Genomic DNA, 23,223 nt, shown 5'->3' on the forward strand with positions numbered 1-23,223 from the left:
TACCCCAAAACAAAACACGTGCAACACATATCTCACAAAGCCAGTGTGCCAAACAGTCACAGCCCTTAAGACTAAACAACACACCTGATACACTTGTAATAGGTGACTCTATCGTCAGGCACACTGACGTCCCGCTCACCAGGCTGAACAAGGAGAGGGTCACGGTGAGCAGCCTGTCGGGTGCTAGGATCCGCCACATAACACAAGCACTCAGGTCACTCCAAGGCAAGTACAAATATGACTCAGTCATTGTCCATGCTGGTGTGAATGACCTGAGACGTACCTCCCTGGACTACATGAAAAGAGACATAAAGGAGCTCTCTGAGCATGTAGCCCAGGCCGGTATGACCCTGACCTTGAGTAGCATCTTACCCTCACCAAGAATGATGCCACAATATGAAGACAAGATGATCAATTTCAACAATTGGCTTAAGTACTGGTGTCATTCAAAGGGGATCCAATGCCTGTCAGCTTGGGATGATATGCTCGACAAGCCACGATGCTTCGCTAGGGACGGCTTGCACCTGTCACCCCTGGGCTTTCAGATATTGGCAAAGGCTCTTGCTACCCCCATAGTGCCTTTTTTAGGCAAGGCTCAAAAGACAAACCCACCTCCATAGGTATCACAAGGGATAAGAAACTAAGAGTAATGCTACTCAACGCCAGAAGTCTAAACCTCAAGATGCACGCACTCAAAACTCTCCTTAGCATGGAGAACATCGATATCTGTGCAGTAACAGAAACCTGGTTCAGGGCTCCTGAGAGCACCCCAGCACTACCAGGTTATACCTCATACCATGCTTTTTGGCCCCAAAACTTGGACCGAACCACAAAGGAGGGGAGTATCGATATTCATCAAAGATACCCACACCTCCAGGTTGGTGGCAAAGCACGAAGCATCAGAGACTATCCATGTACAACTAACAGTGGGTAAAACTGCCTTCCAGTTTATAGCCTGCTACAGACCACCCTCCCAAAACCAGGAACCCCACTCGGCCTTCCTGAGAATACTGGAAAATATGAAGGTCTCTCCAAACACCATTATATTGGGCGACTTCAACTACCCAAACATAGACTGGGAGCATTACTCTAGCTCCAACACCCTAGCCCAAAGGTTCCTAGAATTTATAAACTCAAATGCTATGGAACAACTTGTTACCACTCCCACAAGAGGGGAAAACATACTGGACCTGATCATCACCAACATGGGGACTCTATGCTCCAGACCAGAAGTGTATCCCTCACTGGTAAGATCAGACCATAAACTAATCTCACTGGATATTCACATCCCGACCCCACCCCTGCCCAGAAAACCACAGTGAAAAACTTCTCTAAAGCAAATTTTACACTCCTCAAAACTGAGGTGGAATCCTTCAAAGCCCCGGCCTGTGGAAAATACAGCCCAGACCGCAGAATCCTTTATAAACGCATTCTATGAACACCTTCAGGAATGCATGGATCATCGATCCCAAATAAAACCAAGACCCAATCCTCCAAAGGCAGACATCCTGTCTGGTGGACCCCAGCCATAAACAAACTATACAATAGAAGGAGGAAGCTACTAAATGATAAAGCAAAATCCCAAAAGGGGAAGGCATCACTGATCAGTATTAGCAAAAAACTACGGGCACACATAAAATTGTCTAAGGCCAGCTTCGAGAGAAAAATTGCACAGGACACTAAGGATAATCACAAGGCTTTCTTTAGTTATGTTAGGAACCTGGGTGGTAATTCCCAGATATGCTCAGAATTAGTCCAAAATGACAAAAAATACACCGAACCCACAGACATTGCCAACATCCTAGCTGACAGGTTCAGCGCAAACTTCTCCCCCCCAAAAGGGCAAATATCTATCCCAGCAGAGTGCTGCCCCTGACATCTCAGATGCTCAGGTAAGAGCCGCCTCTCCAAAGCAAAAACACAGCATCAATGGGACCAGATGGTGTCCCGGGCTGCATCCTACATGAACTCAAAGAAGAGCTAAACCCAAACATAAAACTACTGTTCAATCTCAGCCTTACTACAGGATATGTACCCAAAGAGTTATGTACAGCAACAGTGGTCCCTCTCCATAAAGGTGGTGCCTCAACGGATCCTGGAAACTATCGCCCCATAAGCCTGACTAGCTTGGTCTGCAAAGCTATGGAAAGGATCATCATGGACCTCATAAATAAAGATATTGGGGACCTACAAACACTGGATCCTACCCAGTTCGGCTTTGTTAAGGGCAGATCCTGCCGCTTAAACCTGGTTGATTTCTTTGAAACAGTCACCAAGGCCATTGACGAGGGGAAGGTGGTCCACACAGCCTACCTGGACCTCGCAAAAGCCTTCGATACAATACCCCACTCGGGCATTATAGATAAGCTCACCAGCTTAAATATAAACCCCTATGTCACTAGATGGATTGCAAACTGGCTCAAGGACAGAACCCACATGGTTAGAATTGCTGGAGTCATGTCAGACTCCAAACCAGTTACAAGTGGTGTCCCACAAGGCTCAGTCCTGGGACCTCTCTTGTTCGGTATATATTTCTCGGAGGAACAGGCCAACACGGAAGGACTATGGCTGACCAAGTTCGCAGATGACTGCAAACTGGGTGCCATAATCGACTTTCCAGCCGACACAAGCATCCTCCAAAAGGGCCTCATAGAAACAGACAACTGGTGCCAGAGCCATGGCCTCAAGCTAAATGCCAAAAAGTGTATAGTCATCCCCTTTGGCAAAAACAAAGTGCCCACAAATTACCACATAGGTGGAAATCCATTAAGTACAGAAGAAGTAATTAGGGACCTGGGGACCCAAGTTGATAGCAATCTCTCATTTGACAACCACGTAGCCAAAGTGGTTAGAAAAACATTTTATATAGCCCACCTAATCATGAAGGGATTCACATCTAGATCAGGGAGGTCATCGTGCCTCTTTACTCATCCCTCATCAGGCCCATAATTGAGTACAATGCCCCTTTTGGGATGTACCTTACCAGACACCTGCAGCAACTGGAAAGACCCCAAAAGTACCTCACCAAGAGGATCAAAGGGCTCAAACAGATGCCATATGCTGCCCGGTTAAAGAAACTCCAGCTCTACTCAGTGGCATACCGCCTGTTCAGAGGAGATCTGTGCCTGACGTATAAAGCCATGTCCAACCCGGAATTAATGGACATGCTGCACCTCAGAAAATCCAAATCCCATCGAGCTACGCTCGAGAGACTTGAACCTCAGCACTGAAATAAATAGGACATGCTGGAGGGACAGATTCATAACCCAGAGGCTCCCTTCAGTCTGGAATAAAATCCCAGTCCATGTTAGGCAGAGTCCCTCATTGACTCTCTTCAAGAGGAATCTTGATGAGTGGATGGGAGGTCGTAGGTTTACCCCGGGTATCACTTCTGTGTCACTGTTAGATAGAGGCATAGTATACTAACCTCGAAAAAGGGCATAGCAAAATAAATTTAAAATGGGTGGCGAAAGCCAAACACATTCTGGCTAGGCTTATAAATGCCCTAGGGCAGATAGCCTAGTATGAACCTATGAACCTATGAACACATGTTAGTAATATTATCGTTCACTAAGAATTCTGACAGAGATACGTTGTAAGAGACAGTATACAAACAGCATAGAGTTCTTTTGAGTCCAGTTACTAGCAGGGTAACAACAAAGTCAAGATATTGGTCAACTGTGATATAGGGTAGCAGGCAACATAACTCTCAACTGTCCAGAATTTTTCAGAATGTCCAGATTTTTGCCTAATATTATTGACCTGTTCCTCATAAAATATGTGGTTTTCTTACAAATAATTAAGGATTGAAATCGCTAAATAATGATGGGCATTTGAGTTTCAAACTTCATATTCTTCAAGAAATGCACAGTAATACAAAACACGTTATTCTAGCAGTTCTGAAGTTTATAAGAGCAACATTTAAAGTCTGTCCCTGATTTTGGGCCTTTGTCCCCCATTACTTTTGGCTTTGCCTAGAATTTTCACATTAAGAGACTGAGAGGTAATAAGTTTACTTATTATTATTATAACTGAAAACTCATAAAAGCCCACACACTGTGTCTAAAATTACATTTTATTAAATCAAGCTCCTCCTGAGGATTTAAAAAGATTAGTTTTAATAAAGTGTTGTTCAGTCTGACAGTGCCTAATCTGTTAAGTAATGTTGTTTTCTTGAGTATATTCCAGTTCTAGCAGATACTGAGTTTACAGTACCATATAAAGTTTCCTATTGCTTGAGAAATGGAATGCTATATAGTAGTTACATTCTGAATATGAACATTTGCAAATAAGAGCAAATGTATGCTTGAAAATACAATAGGTCGCCATAAGATGAAGTTGTAAGTGCATACAAACAGCAAAAGGACATCATAAGATTAAATTGTCTGTAGGCCATAAGGCATGAGGAGGTGAGCATGGTACAGATATTACTACATATCCAGGTGTAGTGTGATGCATGAGTCCAAATGATGGGTGACTTATGATCACTGGTGGTGCATTCATAATACATGTACCATGCACACCAAGAAATGCCTCTTTGCACTGCTGAAATTGGGCAGCTGTATTCTTCACAGTTTAACTTTTATCTTTAGTAGTCAATGTGCATTTGCACTTGTTTCCCACCTATCCTGTAACTAGTCTAGTCCATGTACAGATTTTCTGTATCCAGGACTGTTTGTAAGCTTCTGAGCGGTACCAAAGTCTGCTCTTCAGTTTTTTCTCTTAGATCTGCTAGTTCTCTCCTCTCCTGCACTTTTACTAGCTTATTAGTCTAGAACTTTACCAGACTTCTTGTAGCAATTATTGTAGCACACAAAGTGCTACCAGCACTAAACATTCTACAAGGAAACAGCTTCGGTACTTATTATTAATGCCCACCCCTCCAGGCATGTCTAAAGGTCAGTTCCCTGTGTTTTCTCCTATTAACCTAGAGAACTTGGCCATCCTGAGGCAATGTAGCAACTGCCTCAAGTACACTGACAACCCTCTCCTCTTACCTCCCAACACTCAGACTTGTGAGAGATGCACTTATATATCCAAACTGGAAGCCATGCACTCTCCAAGACTGGAATAGCTGATCAAGAGGAGAAGGTCAACACTTGCACCACACCACATGGAACACATAGCCCTCCAGAACACACACCAGCACTGGCTATACATAAAAAAACAAACCACACACCCACCTTCACAGAGGATCTCAATAAAAATCTACCCAAACAGCAGAGACCTCCAAGCCAGAAACACACTCGACCACCACAACACAACACTAATCACAAGACACATAACTCTCCTAAATAGTGTGCCACTCAACCAAAGCCCCTAAGTCAAAACAGCATGTCCAACGCACTAGTCATAGGTGACTCGATAGTGAGGCACACTGATGCCCACTCACTAGGCTGAGTAAGGAGAAAGTAACAGTCAGCTACCTGTCAGGTGCCAGGATCCGCCACATAATGCATGCACTCAGGTCCCTCAACAACAGGTACAAATATGACTCTGTCATTGTACACGTGGGTGTGAATGACCTGAGACATACCTCCATGGACTACATGAAAAGAAACATGGAGGAGCTCTCGAATTATGTAGCCCAGGTGAGTATGACTCTAGCCCTGCGCAGCATCCTACCATCACCCAGAATTATACCATAGTACAAGCAGAAAATGATTGAGTTCAACAATTGGCTAACTTTCTGGTGTCATTCTAAGGGGATCCAATGTCTGTCTGCCTGGGATGACATGATTGACAGACCTCAATGCTTTGCCAGAGATGGCCTGCATCTGTCACCCCTGGGCTTCTGGATACTGGCCAAGGCTCTTGCCACCCCATATAGTGCCTTTTTAGGAAGTATTTCAAAGACCAAATTACCACCATAACAGCTACAAACAAATGCAATCTGAGCGTCATGCTGCCCAATGCTAGAAGTCTAAATCTCAAAATGCACTAGTATGAAGCACTCCTCAAAATGGAGAACATCGACATTTGTGCTGTAACAGAGACCTGGTTTAAAGCAGCAGAAAGCACCACTACACTACCAGGCTATAACTCATTCCACACCTTTCGGCCCCAGAACTTGGACCAAAGCTCCAAAGGCGGTGGTGTTCCCATATTCATAAAGGATGCGCACACCTCCAGACTGGTAGGCCAACATAACACATCAGAGATACTTCAGGTGCAGCTAACACTGGGTAAGACAGCGATTCAGGTGGTAGCCTGCAATAGGTCTCCAACCATGTCCCAAGACTCACACTCCACATTCCTAAGCACCCTGGAGAATATTAGGGTCCAACTTAGCACTCTCATACTGGGTGACTTCAACTACCCCTCCTTTAACTGGGAAAACTACTAATGTACCAATACACTTGCCAACGTTTCCTGGAATTCATTAATTCCAAAGCCCTGGACCTTACCCCTACTAGAGGTAGCAACATCCTTGACCTGGTCATTATTAACATGGGCGACCATTGCTCTACACCAATAGTCAGCTCCTCCCTGGTTAGATCCGACCACAAACTAATCACCTTGGAAATACATATCCCTCCCACCCCACCCCCACAAAGGTAACCACCATGAAAAACTTCTCCAAAGCTAACTTTGGGTTCATAAAAACAGAGGTGGCTAAATTCACGGCACCCATGCAAATGGGGGAATAGTTGCATGACTGCCTAATCATAAACCAATGCACTGTACAAACACGAACACAAATGCATGGATCTCGCCATACCCAATACAACCAAGATGCTCTCCTCCAAAAAAAGGAAGCCAATCTGGTGGTCCCCTGCCATAAAAAACTCTACAATAGAAGGAGGAAACTGATGTGGAATAAGGCAAAGTTCCAAGACTAGAAAAGCTCCCTTATCAGCTTCAACAAAAAGTTGAGATCCCTCATCAAATCCTATAAAGCTAGCTATGAAATCAGGATTGCAGCAGATAGTAAAGACAACCACAAGGCCTTCTATAGTTATGTAAAGAATCTCCATGGCAATACCCAGATTTGCTTTGAGCTACAGCACAATGGTACCTCCTATACCGAGCCAACAGATATTGCCAATATACTGGCCGACAGATTCAATGCCAACTTTACCCCCCCAAGGACAAATCACAATATCAGTTGATTGACAGGCACCCAGTATTACTGCTGCACAGGTTAAAACAGCATTGTCCAAGGCCAAGAATACAGCTTCTATGGGACTTGACAATATCCTTGGCTGTGTTCTACATGAACTACAGAGTGAACTAGCACCTCACCTGTGTGCCCTGTTCAACCACAGCCTCACCTCAGGCTTTGTCCCTACTGAATGGTGCACTGCTACTGTCATCCCTCTCCACAAAGGAGGAGAGAGTACAGACCCTGGGAAATATCGCCCCATTAGCCTGATAAGTCTGATATGCAAAGCTATGGAATACATCATCATGGACCTAATAAACAAGGATATAGGGAATCTCCAAACTCTGGATCCCATACAGTTTGGTTTTGTGAAGGGTAGATCATGCCTGCTCAACCTGTTCAACTTCTTTGAGTCAGTCACCAGAGCTGTGGATGAAGGCAAGGTGGTTCATACAGCCTACCTTGATCTGGCCAAGGCCTTTGATACCATTCCCCACTCAGGAATCATAGAAAAACTCACTAAGCTAGGCATCAACCCATATATCACTAGGTGGGTTGCAAACTGGCTTAGAGATAGAACCCACAGTGTGAAAGTAGCCGACTCCAAATCAGACTGCCGACCAGTCAGAAGTGGAGTCCCACAGGGTTTGGTCCTGGGTCCTCTCCTGTTTGGTATCTACTTCTCTGAAATCCAAACAAACATGAAGGGACTCTGGCTGACAACGTTTGCAGACGATTGCAAGTTGGGAGCTATTATTAACTCCCCAAGTGATGTTGACATCCTACAGAAAGGCCTCACTGAGACCAACAACTGGTGTCAGAACCATGGCCTTAAGCTCAATGCCAAAAAATGTGTCACCATCCCCTTTGGGAAAAACCCAGTTCCCATGAATTGCCACATCAATGATAGTCCACTGAACACAGAAGGTGTTATAAGACATTTGGGAACACAGGTTGACAGCAACCTCTCTTTTGACCACCACATTGCCACTGTGGTCAGAAAGTCCCTTCTATGTGCTGCTTCTCATTACTAAGGGTTTTGAATCCAGGAAGAAAGAGGTCATTGTCTCAATCTACTCTTTCCTCATTAGGCCATTCTTCAAGTACAATGCCCCATTTGGCATGTACCTCACTAGACACCTGCAAAAACTGGAGAGGCTGGAAAAGTACCTCACAAAGAAGTTCCTAGGCCTTTAACACTTGTCCAATATGGACAGACTTAAAAAACTCCAACTATTCTTTGTCTCTTATCGCCTACTTAGAGGCGATCTCTGATTGACTTACAAAACCATGTCTGACCCAGCTCTGTTAGAAATGCTACATCTACAGACATACCAATCCCTCCGCACCACACGCTCCAGAGACCGCAACCTCATTACTACAAGCAACAGAACGTACTGGAAGGACAGGTTCATAACCCAGAGACTGCCCATGCTATGGAAGAGACTTCCCATACATGTCAAGCAGAGCACCTCACTGGTCCTCTTCAAGAAAAATCTTGATGAGTGGATGGGAAATAGAAATTCACTCCGGGGGTTCACTCCAGTGGCTCTACTCAACAGAGGCACTGGGAACTAAGGTCGGGTGGCATGATGCTAGGGTAATCCTATAGGCTAGGTTTGTAAAGGCTGCAGGATCATTAGCCTAGTACACACCTATGAACCTATGATGATTATATGCTTTGAAGTGTATTTTTATGTAAAACAGTTCATCACTCATTGTGTCTTATTGTTATGCTGGGTTACAACTGTTTAACTACATGGAAATTTCTTATGAAATGTTTCAGAGTAGTCATTTTAGGGACCATTTTGTCAAGCATTTTGTGTATTATTGTCATAAGTGGATTTGAGAATGTCATCTTATAGTATTAAAATTTTGGATTCAAGCTGCAGAAATTCGTATTTATAATTCAGGTAGTGGTGATTCACAAAAAAATATGTTAAACATCTGGGCTCAAATTGCTACATTTTGGCAGTTATAAGCATTTCTTAAAAGCAATATTTAAAAATTGTACCCTGGCTATTTTAAGTAATTTGCTGTACATGGTTGTAACTTTTTAAGAGAATGCAATTTTCATAAAAAATTAAGATTGGGGACTTTTCTAATGTGTATACACCATTATACAGTTTCATCTGTAAATATTGTGTTAGATTTGCCTTTGTAAATCCCACTTGAAATCTGAGTTACACTAATTCAGTGGCATAGCTCAGGTGGTACTGTCCCACAGATGGTATATTTGAACATTTCATATCAGAATATTACATTTTGACAGAGTTGTATTTGTATAAAATGATATCCAAAAAAGCATTTTTTCATGTTTTACAAGCTTTCGGTGGAGACTCTTTTTTGGCACTTTTATGAAAGTACTTTCTGCTTTTTTTGTTAAAGATACATGGTTATTAACTGCAGAGCCCTCTTGCATTGCAGGTCAAAGTTAGCGATAAGGAGAAATAAAAAAATCCACCAGTGGAATTTTGAAGTCTGTGAGGCAGTCCGAATGTATGTTTGAATGCAAGGTCTAGCTGGCCTGCCTTAGCTTTTTCCCATGAATGGAACACATTTCGTACCTAGGAAGATAACAATCTGATTGTTAGTGTTCCTTACTCATTGTGTTAAGTACATAAACCCATATATACTTATTCACATTATATATATGTACGTATGTATATCACACACACAGAATAATTATTGACTTGGTAAGAACAAAAGGAATAGGATGAAGTACAAAAAGGGTTATTCTTGGGTATAGTCAGTGAAGGATGTGGTAAAATAATCTATAATCTTTAAAGCAGATGTATTCATATGCATTATTCCAATGCATGATATCTATTTTCCTAAATGCTGAGTATGTTGAATATTTTCTGATATGCTGTGGTAGGTGATTCCAGTTCACAGGAATTAACTTACTTACACCTTTTTTCTCCTACTGCTTTACCAATTTGTGGTCTTTGGATGGTTGGCTATTACATGAGTTTCTTCTCAGAAAATATAGGGAAAATTTGATACATAACGTATTGACAAAGATGGGCAAAAAACTGTAAGAATTTTGAATGTAATGGAGGTGATAAACAAGGTGGTGGGATGGGATGTTACTGGTAAATCGATTTGATTTGTTTAAGGTGGTACAGTGATGTTCATAACTGGGAGAAAGATTTAAGAGCTGACACGATAGTTTGCAGAGATTTTGTATTGCCACTAAGTTAAATGCCATAACTGAGAGAACTTTCTACTCTAGGAATTTTTTTGGATTCATTAGGTAGGTGCGTGCGTGAATGGTTGTGGCTTCTTTGAAGGTTGGGCGTCGGGCTGGCAACTCAGCACCGTAAAAATTCACTGCCAATCATTAGCGGACCAGAGTTCTGCTGTGGCGACCCCTCACCGGGAAAAGCCGAAAGACGTTACTAGTTAGGCTGAAATAGTTTAACAGGCCATTAGTTTTGTGTTGATTTTGTCTGTAATTGTTTAATTGTGCACTGTAAATGTGAGAAATAGGTGTAATATTAGCCCTAGGTATTTGTAACTTAATACATAGTTGACTTTGTTATTACAACGATATGAAATTTCTAACATAGGATTGTTAAAAGTCATTGATTTGTCCCAAATAACATACCTGCAGTTATGCTAACATGTAGAATCAGCTTGTTTGCAACAAACCAGCTGCAAGCAGAAGAAAAGTCAGACTGCAGTTGTTTTTCCTTGTAGTCAGAGGTGATAAGAGATCTGTGAAAGGCAATGTTGTAGGCATACAAGGTCAATGCAGAAAGGAAAGTGGAGGTAGTTATAGAACAGTTCCAAGTACTGTGTGTGTGTGTGTGTGTGTGTGTGTGTGTGTGTGTGTGTGTGTGTGTGTGTGTTTATATATATATATATATATATATATATATATATATATATATATATATATATATATACACACACAACACAAACACAGATTGTGAAAGTCTGCTACACTGATATATAACCATCGTTAGTTACTAGAGTTACACAAACTCATGTCTTGATTTAAGTGAAAAATAAAAACAGAAGATGTCTGGAAACTTATACAACACTCGTGTTTTGGTTTAATTGAAAAATAAAAACACAATTTGTCTGGAAATCGAAAACAGTTACACTGAAAATAAAGAAGCACAGTCTTAGAAGTTTCATTGCATTCCTGCTTTAATAATTAATGACCTCAGTCTCTCTAGGTATTATGTAAGAAACAGAAAGAAGCAATTAACTAACTGAAGGGATTTTAAGCAATACAGTATGTCTTTGTATTTTGGGATTGAACTAATCCCTGAGGTAATGAGAACTGTGCTACTTGACTTTTCAAAGGTATTCTACAAACGCTGAAAGAGATAACAGAGGTCAGTTTAGTGAATATTAAAATTATACCTCATTTGCAGAACTTTTGCTTTGAGCACTGTTATGCTAATCTATGGCTTTAAGTTCCAAGCAGATGATCACCTTTAAATTGTCTAATGCGGCTTCTAGTTTTAGTCTTATTAGAATGCTATTAATGTATATAAAGACAGTAAAGGTTTCACAAAGCAGAACAAAGCATGTTTTTTCCAGCTATGGTCATGTTGTCCTAGTTCTGATATTCATTCCTTTTTTTTCAGCTACCTCAAAGCGAACATGCTGCAAATGATTGTCGTAGTGCTGCATAAATGAACAAAATCAATAGTTTTTATGAGGTTTATGAAACAGTTGCTAAAGTCATATATACCATATCAAATCAAAATCTGGTCTGACCAGTTTTATTGTTGTCCAGACTGCTGTTTTTGAGTAAAACTTTGAAATCTATCATTAGAAACATTTTTCTCAATTTCTGTCAGATGTTATATAGTGTCTATACTGAATATTACAATATGAATTGCACTGGGTATTCAGTAGATCAGAATGAAATCCATCAGTACTGTACAGTGGGAAATGGATGAAGGATAGTACATTTTTGTTCAAGGAAAGATCACCTAAAAACATATTTTAGGGAGACTGTGGCAGACCAGGAAAGGAAAAGAACAAAACAAGAGAAAATTAACTTTTTCCTGTGGATTTTGTAGGAATCCTAGATATACAGCCAACATCCCATTCTTTTGTGATGGAAGGACTGGGAAAACATATGATGCAAGTAAGTATTTTAACTATTATTGTAAAAATGCAGTCTATGTAGTTGCTTGGATTTCCTGTTCTGTTTGTTATATAAGGAGAATGGCTTGGAAATTCGAACAGGAAATTCAGGAATATATGTATTCAGTCAGGAGAAAAGAGATGTACAATGCACTATATAAATATTCTACAGAGTGTGTGAATTTTCCGAAGTTTTCATTTCATGTGTCAAACAAGTTAAGCTGTTAATGAGAGACAGAGACATGTAACTGTTATTTGACAGGAAGGAGTTACATTGTGAGCTGAAACTGACTGGAAACAAACCCACTGGTTTTAATGACTTTTTCTTCATAAAACCTGAAGTGAAAACAAGAAAGTTTAAAAATGTTTTATTTGCAACCAAGAAAAAAATAATTTTAGTATTTTCATATTGTATGTGATAGTTTGGTATTATGTAAAGGCAAGATAGAAGGTTTTATTCACATAGGTAATTATGTGTGCTGTCTCATTTAATTTTCTTAAATAAGTGGAAAGACAGTGTGAACATTTTATTAGTCTGAAGAAGTCCATTGTGAAGTAAGGTCAAAAGTATTAATTAATAAAGGGGAATATTAAAAAACATTGGCTAAGCTCTGGGTTTTTTTAAATATTTATGTCATTTACAGTCCACTTGATTGCTTGATAGGGAAATTCATGGACCTATACCAATCTTTTCCACTAAAGGCCTGAGCACAAGAGAAAAAAATAGCTACAAATAACCAGAATGTTATGCAGCATTAGAAATAGATAGACAGTTTTGTATAAAATAAGTAAAGAGCAAATGACACAGTATTAAAATTATATTACAAATACTGAAATATTAAGGGGTGTTACATACTGAATATGTAATAACAGCAAACAAACAACACATTTCCTAGCATAAAATAGAAAACAGAAAGTTACACAGATGTAAGAAATATTGATAAAGTGTCTCATGGTAAGCACTGAAAATAGCCAAAACACTTTTTGGCATTTATTATCAGTTTATAACAATATCCATATGATTATATTCTGTATATGTGGGAGTGCTTAATCAGGTCAACAGACTGTAAAGTTAACATTTGTTTTGTCGACACAGTTTGATCAAAAAAGAAGATGGTCAACAGGTTTCCAAGATTACACAATTCTCACGGTTGGGGAATATGCTCTTTCCTGGATATTGTACAGTCTCAGAGTTAGTATGTATAATTAGTAGGGGGTGGAGCCCTACAGGAAGGTGTGGGGGTTGGTATCTACAAAAAATACTGTATTATAACATACTCTGAGGTTATGCCTTGGACCCTTTCTATGTTGACATTAGCAACATCTTGTTTAGATTATTTTAACTATATTCAATACATGCACATACATGCGCATACACACACACACACACACGCACACACACACACACACACACACACACACACACACACACACACACACACACACGCACATGCACACACACACACACACACACACACACACACACACACACACACACACACACACACAAAGAGACATACCCTCCTGGGATCATGAATTTATTCTAGTGGAGGGGCTCATATGCCCCTTGTAATCATTATAACTATTTAATCTGGAGCTTTGTGCTCCTGGTAAAGTCATCCATGGAAAATTGCTCGAAGGGAATGAACTACACAAACAGAAATCTATTGTTTGCTCCCTGTTGTGTTTCATGTAATAGGGAATCTTGGCTGAAACAATGGTACTGTGATAAATAGAGTGCATTTTTCAGAAACGTGGACATTTGCTTAATATATTTAGCATGGAATGTTAATTATTTTCTGGCTTCCCATTCTATGACAAAGTCTGAAATATTTGCTAAAAAATTTGGCTTCATTCCCCAGGTCTTCATGTTATTTTTTCAGTCATCCTATTATACCAATCATTACATCACTGAAAAAGTTAAGATTTGTTTTATTGTGCCAGCAATGGGAGCATAGCACAAAGATGAAGCAATGCAGTGTTCCCTGTATGAGTAAAAAGAAATGTGTTTGAAGTACTTACAATAAAGATGTTTTGTCCTTTATTTAAGAAATGGTTCAGCTTTAATCACCTTGTAAACTCTTTCTTCAGGGTAATCTGTCAGACAAGTAGAAAATGTGAATGCATACATTTCAGTTTTACATGACTGCAAGCTGAGTCTCAGAGAAGCTAGAAGAGATGGTGTGTAAATCTCAACACAGAGAAAGAAGGACATGGCAGAAATTAGACAAAAGTTTCATAGTCATTGTGAACCATGACACACTCTACCATTTAATCATTTGTTCTTCACAAGGTCCCACACAGGTTATTGATGTTTATACAACTGAATAAAAGAAACATGCTAAAGACTGTGTTTTGTGATTCGTTAATATGAGCAGAATCACATGGTATCAAAAATTATACAATGAAAATGATTAAAATGCAAAAAATGATGTGCTGATTGGGCAGAGAAATTAGCGAGCCTTTTGTAAATCCAGCATTACACAGATTAACAAGTCCTAGTAGCTGTAGCTATTGAAAAGAAAAGCTACAGCCACCATGTCCACTTGGCTGAAAAGTGAAGAAAGGAAATGCAACTACTAAAAGGGTAGAAAACAAACTTCCACCCTTTCCAATGGCAAATAGAATAATAAAAATACAAATCAAAATATTTACAAAATACAAGATGTTAGGAGTCTGTAGGCAACCTCACATGAATAGTAAGATGCAACTGAACTCCGGAATCCCCCCAAAATACAAAGAGGCATAAACTGCCTTTTGCCTAGTACTTTGTGCAAGTCTTTGGATGCACATGTTCAACACATGCAGTACTAGGAAGTTATCCCTAGTCACGGAAGATGACAGAAGAAGACAACTGAGGCAAGACATTCAGAGATACAATGTTAATAAACATTTTTTTTATTATGGCAATCTATAATTGCAATATTATTCTCCTGTGCATGGGTAATGCTGGTTTACTGATAAGATCACTTGGACTTTACCCTCATGATCAAGTCATGCCAGCCACGGATACACCTAGTATTGCCCACAGCCAGTCATGGGTTCTTGATAAATAATCAGACAGGGGGCATGTTACCGACACAATCAGATTTAACATTAAGTGAGGTATTTCACGCATGCACTGAGTAAAGTGACATTGTCATGATCAAAAAAACATACTGAAGAGATGAATATGTGAAGAGTGGCTTGGAAATAAGAAAGCTCAAAGCAACAATGGACTCTCTAACAAGAAAAAGAAACAAATCTTACGCAGAAAAAGCCTTTGTGTAGCAAGTGTGGCTGCAAGTACAATAAATGAGTTATCATACTATTAATCATCTCTGTAAAATCTGAGAAAAGGAGTTGCTTACAAGTATGCAAAAGGAAGGAAATAATTAATAAACAATTTATATTAATTAAAATGGAATAAAAAATAATTATTCATGATTACTGCTTGTGTTAACAATATACTCAATATATGCTTGCAGAAGAATGGAGCACTTACTGTAATCTTAGTGACCATAGTTTGAATAGCAGCCAAAGCACGGGAAGAGCCAGGCACAGAGAGAGAGAGAGAGAGAGAGAGGAATGAAGGGCTGTGTCCCATTCACCCCTTCTGGGGAGAAAGGAATGTTGTGGGCACTTTTTTTCCAGTGGAGATTAGGAAATTACTTTCCATGTCTGAGGAAAGGGGGCAGGGCTGCTTGCTGATAACATCCTTTGTAGAAGTCAGGGTCATCTAATAAAGTCATTCCATTGCATGCCCACCCTCCACTCTGTGAGCCAGGTGACCAAGTCCAATTGAAAAATCCTCAAACCACCCGGTTGGCTGTCAAAATGATGGCCCCTCTCAGATGATCCTTGTACCAGTGTTGAGGAATGAAGGGGCTGATTGGCTAGGGGGTGCTAAAATACATACATATGCATGTGTGTGTGTGTGTGTGTGTGTGTGTGTGTGTGTGTGTGTGTGTGTGTGTGTGTGTGTGTGTGTGTGTGTGTGCATATATATATATATATATATATATATATATATATATATATATATACATATATATATATATATATATATATATATATACATATATATACATATCTGTGTGTGTATATATATGGGTTCACTACATAATCTCGAAATTTTGAAATATCACATTTCAAAATCTCGAAACTATGTAGCCAAAACCCTGAAATACCGAAAGACCAGAAGCGTGAAATTCAAAATACCGAACATACAGCACATATACAGCACACACATACACACAATTTCCCCCCACAATCAAACATATCATCCTACACTACAGATAAGCAGGGAGCTAAGCCCCCCTGCACCCCCCCACACCCTCCCTACTTAAATATACTAACTCCAAGATCGCACAGACACACAAGGGAAACTCAGACCCACACATTATACATTCCCTCACACACACAAATCACATTCACAACACACACTGACACACACTAAAGCCCCTAACCAACACACTTACACATAGATACTTACCTGAACTTCCACCTATCCATCAACAAATCGCAACACCAGAACTGCTAATTCAATATCTCCGAACATCGGTATTTTGAATTTCGTGCTTCTGGTCTTTCGGTATTTCGGGGTTTTGGCTACATAGTCTTGAGATTTTAAAATTCAATATTTCAAAATTTCAAGATTATGTAGTGAACCCGTATATATAAATATATATATATATATATATATATATATATATATATATATATATATATATATGTGTGTGTGTGTATATTTATATATATATGGATCCCCTACACTACACCAACACACCACAAACCCGACAGCCAAAACGCCGACACCAAAACACCAAAACCACACAATACCGACAGTCCACATAACCAAACACCATAACACCGACTCACAACACACACACAACACAAGCACACCAAAAACCTTACAAACTTACACTAAACCTTACATACACAACTATCTATGCACTAACCTTAACCCAAACCCTAACCCTAAGGTCCGGCACTATCGTACACTTACATTACCTGCACCCTAACCCTAAAGTTCGTCACTATCGCACACTTATCTTACCCGCACCCTAACCCTAAAGTCCGTCATAATCTCACACTTACCTTACCCGCACCCTAACCCTACAGTCCATCACTAATGCACACTTACCTTACCCGCACCCTAACCCTAAAGTCCATCACTATCGCATACTTACACAGTCGCGCTCATTTCGCATGTCGGTGTTTTCAGCGTCGGGATTTCGAACTGTCAGTTATTTCCGTTGTCGGTCTTCCAGTGTCAGTGTTCCCATCGTCAGCGTTTCAATCTGTCGGTGTTCTCAGGTAGACCCATATATATATATCTGTGTGTGTATATGTATATATATATATATATATATATATATATATATAGATATAGACATACACACAGACTGGAAAAATGTTGACATCAAAGCTTGAAAAAATTTCACTGTCAGCATACCAGTATGCATGCTCCAAGAAACAGCCTCTGTGCATGCAAAATTGAAAACCCCTGAACCCCCATAACCCTGTTAATACTATATACTAACTCTGAGATTGGACAAATATGGGGTAAGAGCATACTCCCAAATCCTTGGAAGTGTGCAATCTTGCATTCTGCAGGGAAACTATATATATATATATATATATATATATATATATATATATATATATATATATAAAATAGATATATATAAATAGATAGATATATAGACAGATGTCAAACAGCCATAAATGCAAAACCCAGAAGATGAAACACAAAACATCAAAACATAAAACCTCAAAAAAAAAAACACCTTGCTATTTATATATACCAACTCTCAGATCACACTACAGTGGGGAAAGGGCAAAAAAACACTTCTCACTGTACAAGTATCTTATACAACAAACTACTGACTTTCGGGTTTGGCCATTTCTGGCTGATCTTCTAGGTTTTGAAGTTATGGTCATTTGACATACTGAATGTATCCTGTATACATACATACATACATATATATATATATATATATATATATATATATATATATATATATATATATATAACCCAGCCCCTGGGGATGCACAAGCCAGTGCATTTCTTTGTGCCGGTCCCAAGCCCGGATAAATGGGGAGGGTTGCATCAGGAAGGGCATCCGATGTAAAATTTTGCAAAATCATACATGCAGAAAACAGTGCAGAAATACATACCGGATCGGTCGAGACCCATGTTAACAATGACCGCCACCAGTACTGTTGGCCAACAGGGTGCTGGCGGAAATTGGGCTACTGTTGGCCGAAGGAGGAGAAGAGGGGGAAGGCATGCCCGAAGGCAGGTAAAAGCTAGGACTGTGATAGTGAGGGTCGGAACTTTGAATGTTGGCAGTATGACTGGTATAGGGAGAGAGCTAGCTGATATGATGGACCGAAGGAAGGTTGGTATATTGTGTGTGCAAGAGACCAGATGGAAGGGGAGCAAGGCTAGGTGTATCGGAGGCAGTTTCAAATTGTTTTATCATGGTGTGGATGGGAGGAGAAATGGCGTAGACATTATCCTAAAGGAACAGTATGCTAAGAGTGTTTTGGAGGTGAAAAGAGTGTCGGATAGAGTGATGTTTATGAAGCTGGAAATTGATGGTGTAATGATGAATGTTATTAGTGCATATGCTCCACAAGTTGGGTGTGCGATGGATGAGAAAGAAAAATTTTGGAGTGAGTTGGATGAAGTGGTGATGACTGTACCCAAGGGTGAGAGACTAGTGATTGGAGCAGATTTCAATGGGCATGTTGGTGAAGGGAACAGAGGGGATGAGGAAGTGATGGGTAGGTATGGTGTTAAGCAAAGGAATGCAGAAGGTCAGGTGGTAGTGGATTTTGCGAAAAGGATGGACGTGACTGTTATGAATATGCATTTTAACAAAAGGGAGGAGCATAGGGTGACATACAAGAGTGGAGGAAGATGCACACAGGTGGATTATATCTTATATAGAAGGGCCAGTCTGAAGGAGATTGGAGACTGTAAAGTGGTGGCAGGGGAAAGTGTAGTTAGGCAGCATAGGATGGTGGTTTGTAGGATGACATTGGTGATCAAGAAGAAGAGGATGAGTGTGAGGGCAGCACCAGGAAATTGAAAAAGGGTAATTGTGAGGTGATGTTCAGGGAAGAGTTAAGACAGGCACTGGGTGGCAGTGAAGAGTTACCAAATAGCTGGGTAACTACAGCAGAGCTAGTAAGAGAGATGGCTAGAAAGGTGCTTGGTGTGACATCTGGAAAGAGGAAGCAGGACAAGGAGACCTGGTGGTGGAATGAAGAAGTACAGGAGAGTATACAGAGAAAGAGGTTGGGGAAGAAAAAGTGGGATTGTCAAAGAGATGAAGAAAGTAGACAAGAGTATAAGGAGATGAGGTGTATGGCAAAGACAAAGGTGGCGAAGGCTAAGGATAAGGCATATGAAGAGTTGTATGAAAGGTTGGACACTAAGGAGGGAGAAAAGGACCTGTACCGATTGGCTAGACAGAGGGACTGAGCTAGTAGAGATGTGCAGCAGGTAAGGGTGATAAAGAATAATGAGGGAATCATACTCACAAGCGAGGGGAGTGTGTTGAGATGGAAAGATTACTTTGAGGGGTTGATGGGACAAGCAAAAAAAAGTGGAAATGGCTTGTAAACCTATGTCTGCTAACACCTTTCTTTACCCAGCCTCTAGTAGAATGTTAACATATATTGCAGCTAATATGGCTCCATAGCTACACCATTAATTTGATTATATTAACATAAGCTGAACATAACTTATTCTTTAGCCATCAACAGTTTGTACAGTGGAACTGCTGAGATTATTATCGACCTAAAAAACTGTCTTAAGAATTTGATTCCCTGTTCACATGTGATCACAGTATGTCAGAATAGTTCCGTAAGCATTATGATTGTTTGCAATGTCCCAAAATACTTTTAAATTGTTTATAAGTCTTGTGTATTATGTTTAACAGAGATAAAAGTACTAAATATTAAATTATAAGTGTGTGTTTCTCCAGCTGTGGTCATGTTTTCATGTATGCATTCAAAAGCTACTGAGCTGAAATACTTGCATGTCCTAAAGAGATAGTTTGCAGTTCTTCTATGGTGCTATCACTAAGAGAGCTTTGTAATTGCTTTTTTTTCACAGACAGTACCTTATTTTTTTCTGAGGGTCCTTCCTGGTTAGTGCTACATGAATTTGTGTTGCTGTGGGACCATTTTATGTTAGTTTTTTTATGTATATATCTTTCTCTTCCATGATTGTACAGTCTAGTTTTATATACTGGTACTTAGGAGTACCCAGTGAGAAGAAATCAGCTAGCTAGCTCTTAACAAGTTGTCCCATGATAAAGCAGCCTGGTCATTAAAACACCAGTAGAGTCTAGTTACTTTCTGCATGGAATTGGTATCTGCACATCTGCCTTACAGCAAATAAACTATTGCCCTAACTGCTACCTCCCACTAACAGCATTGGTTTAGGGGAAAAATCCACAAGCAAGCTCCATTTCTGGGTAATTATAATACTAATAATAATAATAATCAGTGGCAAATTTGGGTTGTGGCATGGGTGCATGTGACCCCCCCCTCCTTTTAATAATGAGACCACAAAACTGTCAATCATATCACTTTTGTCAGTACATGCCATTCTGCCATGCAGCACCCAACTGTAATTCCCAAGGGCTACACTACTATAGACAGTTTTTTTTCTTTCTTTACTCTTTTTTTGTTGCCTGTAGTGTCACAGGCTACAACCAAATCTGCACCAACATATCTCATAACTATCCAGCATTTGCTAAAAATACTGCTTTTTAGCTGAAAATAACAGGGCGACATAGAATTCTGAGTGGCACCTTTAAATTCGGATTTCCGGTGTTCCATTTTGCCATTACCACATGTTCGCAGGATAATAGCATCATTGAAGTCACGACAATGACTGTATGTTGAGTGGGTGTGGAAGCTTTTAGTCTTTCTTGCTGCTTGCTGAGTGTGAACTCTGAATAAAATACATACCATCAAAGTTACATAGTTTTAAATAAGAAGCAAGCACTAGCACGATTAAGTACATCTGCCCAAGTAGCTGAGTTGGGGAAAGAATTGTTTGAAAATTGATAAAATTGCTGCCTGGCCATAGGAATTACTCATCCTGGGACTCTACATTAGATAGAAGGGATCCAGACAAATCAACCCTCCATAAAGTGCACTGAGTGCAATATTGCATCCAGAAGCAACATTACAGTGAGTAATGTTGCACCTCTTAAATGTCTGACTGTAGTTCTTATTTTAGTCTGTTTCTCATGTGGATTTCAAACAATTCTTTAAGTACTGCAGTCAGTAAAGAGAGACATTTTAGTTTCAGACTTATGGCTATACACTGTGCAGTTAGTGCTTTCTCAATCAGTAGCACATTTTAAGCAATAAACATATATCTAAATGCCACTGCTAGAAGCTAGACAGAAATAAGTTTGACTCCCACATTATTTTAGAATACAGTATGAGCTTTGGCATTATTCTTGTATTCCAAAATGCAAACATATGTTTTATATTTGTATATTTCATGTTTTTACTTATTTGTTTATTTCAAACTTTGACTAACCTAGAGATTACTGTAAAATTATATCCTGAAATAGTGGTTTTATTAGTTAATTGTATCCTGCAGAGAAGGTCTGCTTACTAAAACACTTGAAAAAAAATAAGAATTTATTTCTTGAAAATAATCAGAAAAAAAGATCTTGGTAAACTATAGTATTAAGACACTGATCTACCGGCAGTTGACAAAAATAATTAAGGCTGTGAACTATTAATGATCTGTTAACAAGCTTTTTCCTGTGGTTTAGGGTTTGATTCCCACAGTTTTCCTGTGGTTTAGGGTTTGATTCCCACAGTCTTCATTTGCCTTCTGTGTGGCCTTGAGCAAAATTACTTAACCAGACAGTGCTTTGGGGCAGTTGGGAATATGGGATAGGCTCATTAATGATCTCATGGATGGCATGCCTTGTAACTACCTAAAACCTTTCTATAGGGGAAAAAAGGCTAAGTACATTGCTAGGCTGGTTGTTATAGATCAGTGTTGTAGTAATGTAGCCCCTCATTTTGTTCTTGTAAATTGATCAGCAAGGTTACTTACTTGTATTTAGGGTATCATTCTTGTTTTTAATGTTATTTGTATGTATTTCTTTTCAAGGTTTCATGTCTATTTTTAGTAAACTCGCATTCTCTGTTTATTTTATTTGGTATAGTAATGTAGTTATTTTACTTTTGCAATTTTACTTTTATAAAATCAAAATCTTATTTTGAATATCTAAATGCTTGCAAATGTTTCATCTCCCAAACCCATGCTTACACTTATCAAAGGTATCAGAACTTATCAGAGATCTGGGATGCATGGCTAGGCTTATAAAGGCCTCGTGGTCATTAGTCTAGTAAACACCTATGAATCTATGAACCTAAATGAAGAATATTTTCTAACACAGAGATGGCTTTGTCACACATAATCAGTTTTCATTTACCTGTTTGGATAGACAGACATGTGATCTGTGACAAGGCTGGACTCGACTTGACAGTTGACACTGCTTACAGCAGAATAGACTTTTTTTATTGTATTTATTTTTAGCTTAATCATTGTGTGTGTTGGGGGGAGCACAAGTTCACTCTTCCAACTACAACTTGAAATACATTGCTGTGGATCATGATAGTATTTTTGCTGTAGGGTGGTTACAGTGCATACTATGTGAAAACCCAAAGTTAAAATATATTCTATGATTCTTTTTTTTTTTTTAGTTCTCAGCTGAAAACCAGATAGATCTGTGGATAGTGTTAACAGTACACACTATCCACAGTACCATAATCTTGTATTTATTGTTTATTTAATTTTTATGATGTAGGGGGTGGGTTGTCCAACAGAAACAACTGGAATTACATTTCAGTGGCTATTTCACCACTTTTGGCAATCACGGATGACTGTATCTAAGAGCTGACCCAGTTGTTCAGGATTTGTAAACTTATGTGGACAGTGATCGAACGTCTGACCAACATCTGTCCAT

The sequence above is a fragment of the Protopterus annectens genome, chromosome 2.part0, assembly GCF_019279795.1.
Source record: "Protopterus annectens isolate FY-2018-M chromosome 2.part0, PAN1.0, whole genome shotgun sequence".
Taxonomy (NCBI): domain Eukaryota; kingdom Metazoa; phylum Chordata; order Ceratodontiformes; family Protopteridae; genus Protopterus; species Protopterus annectens.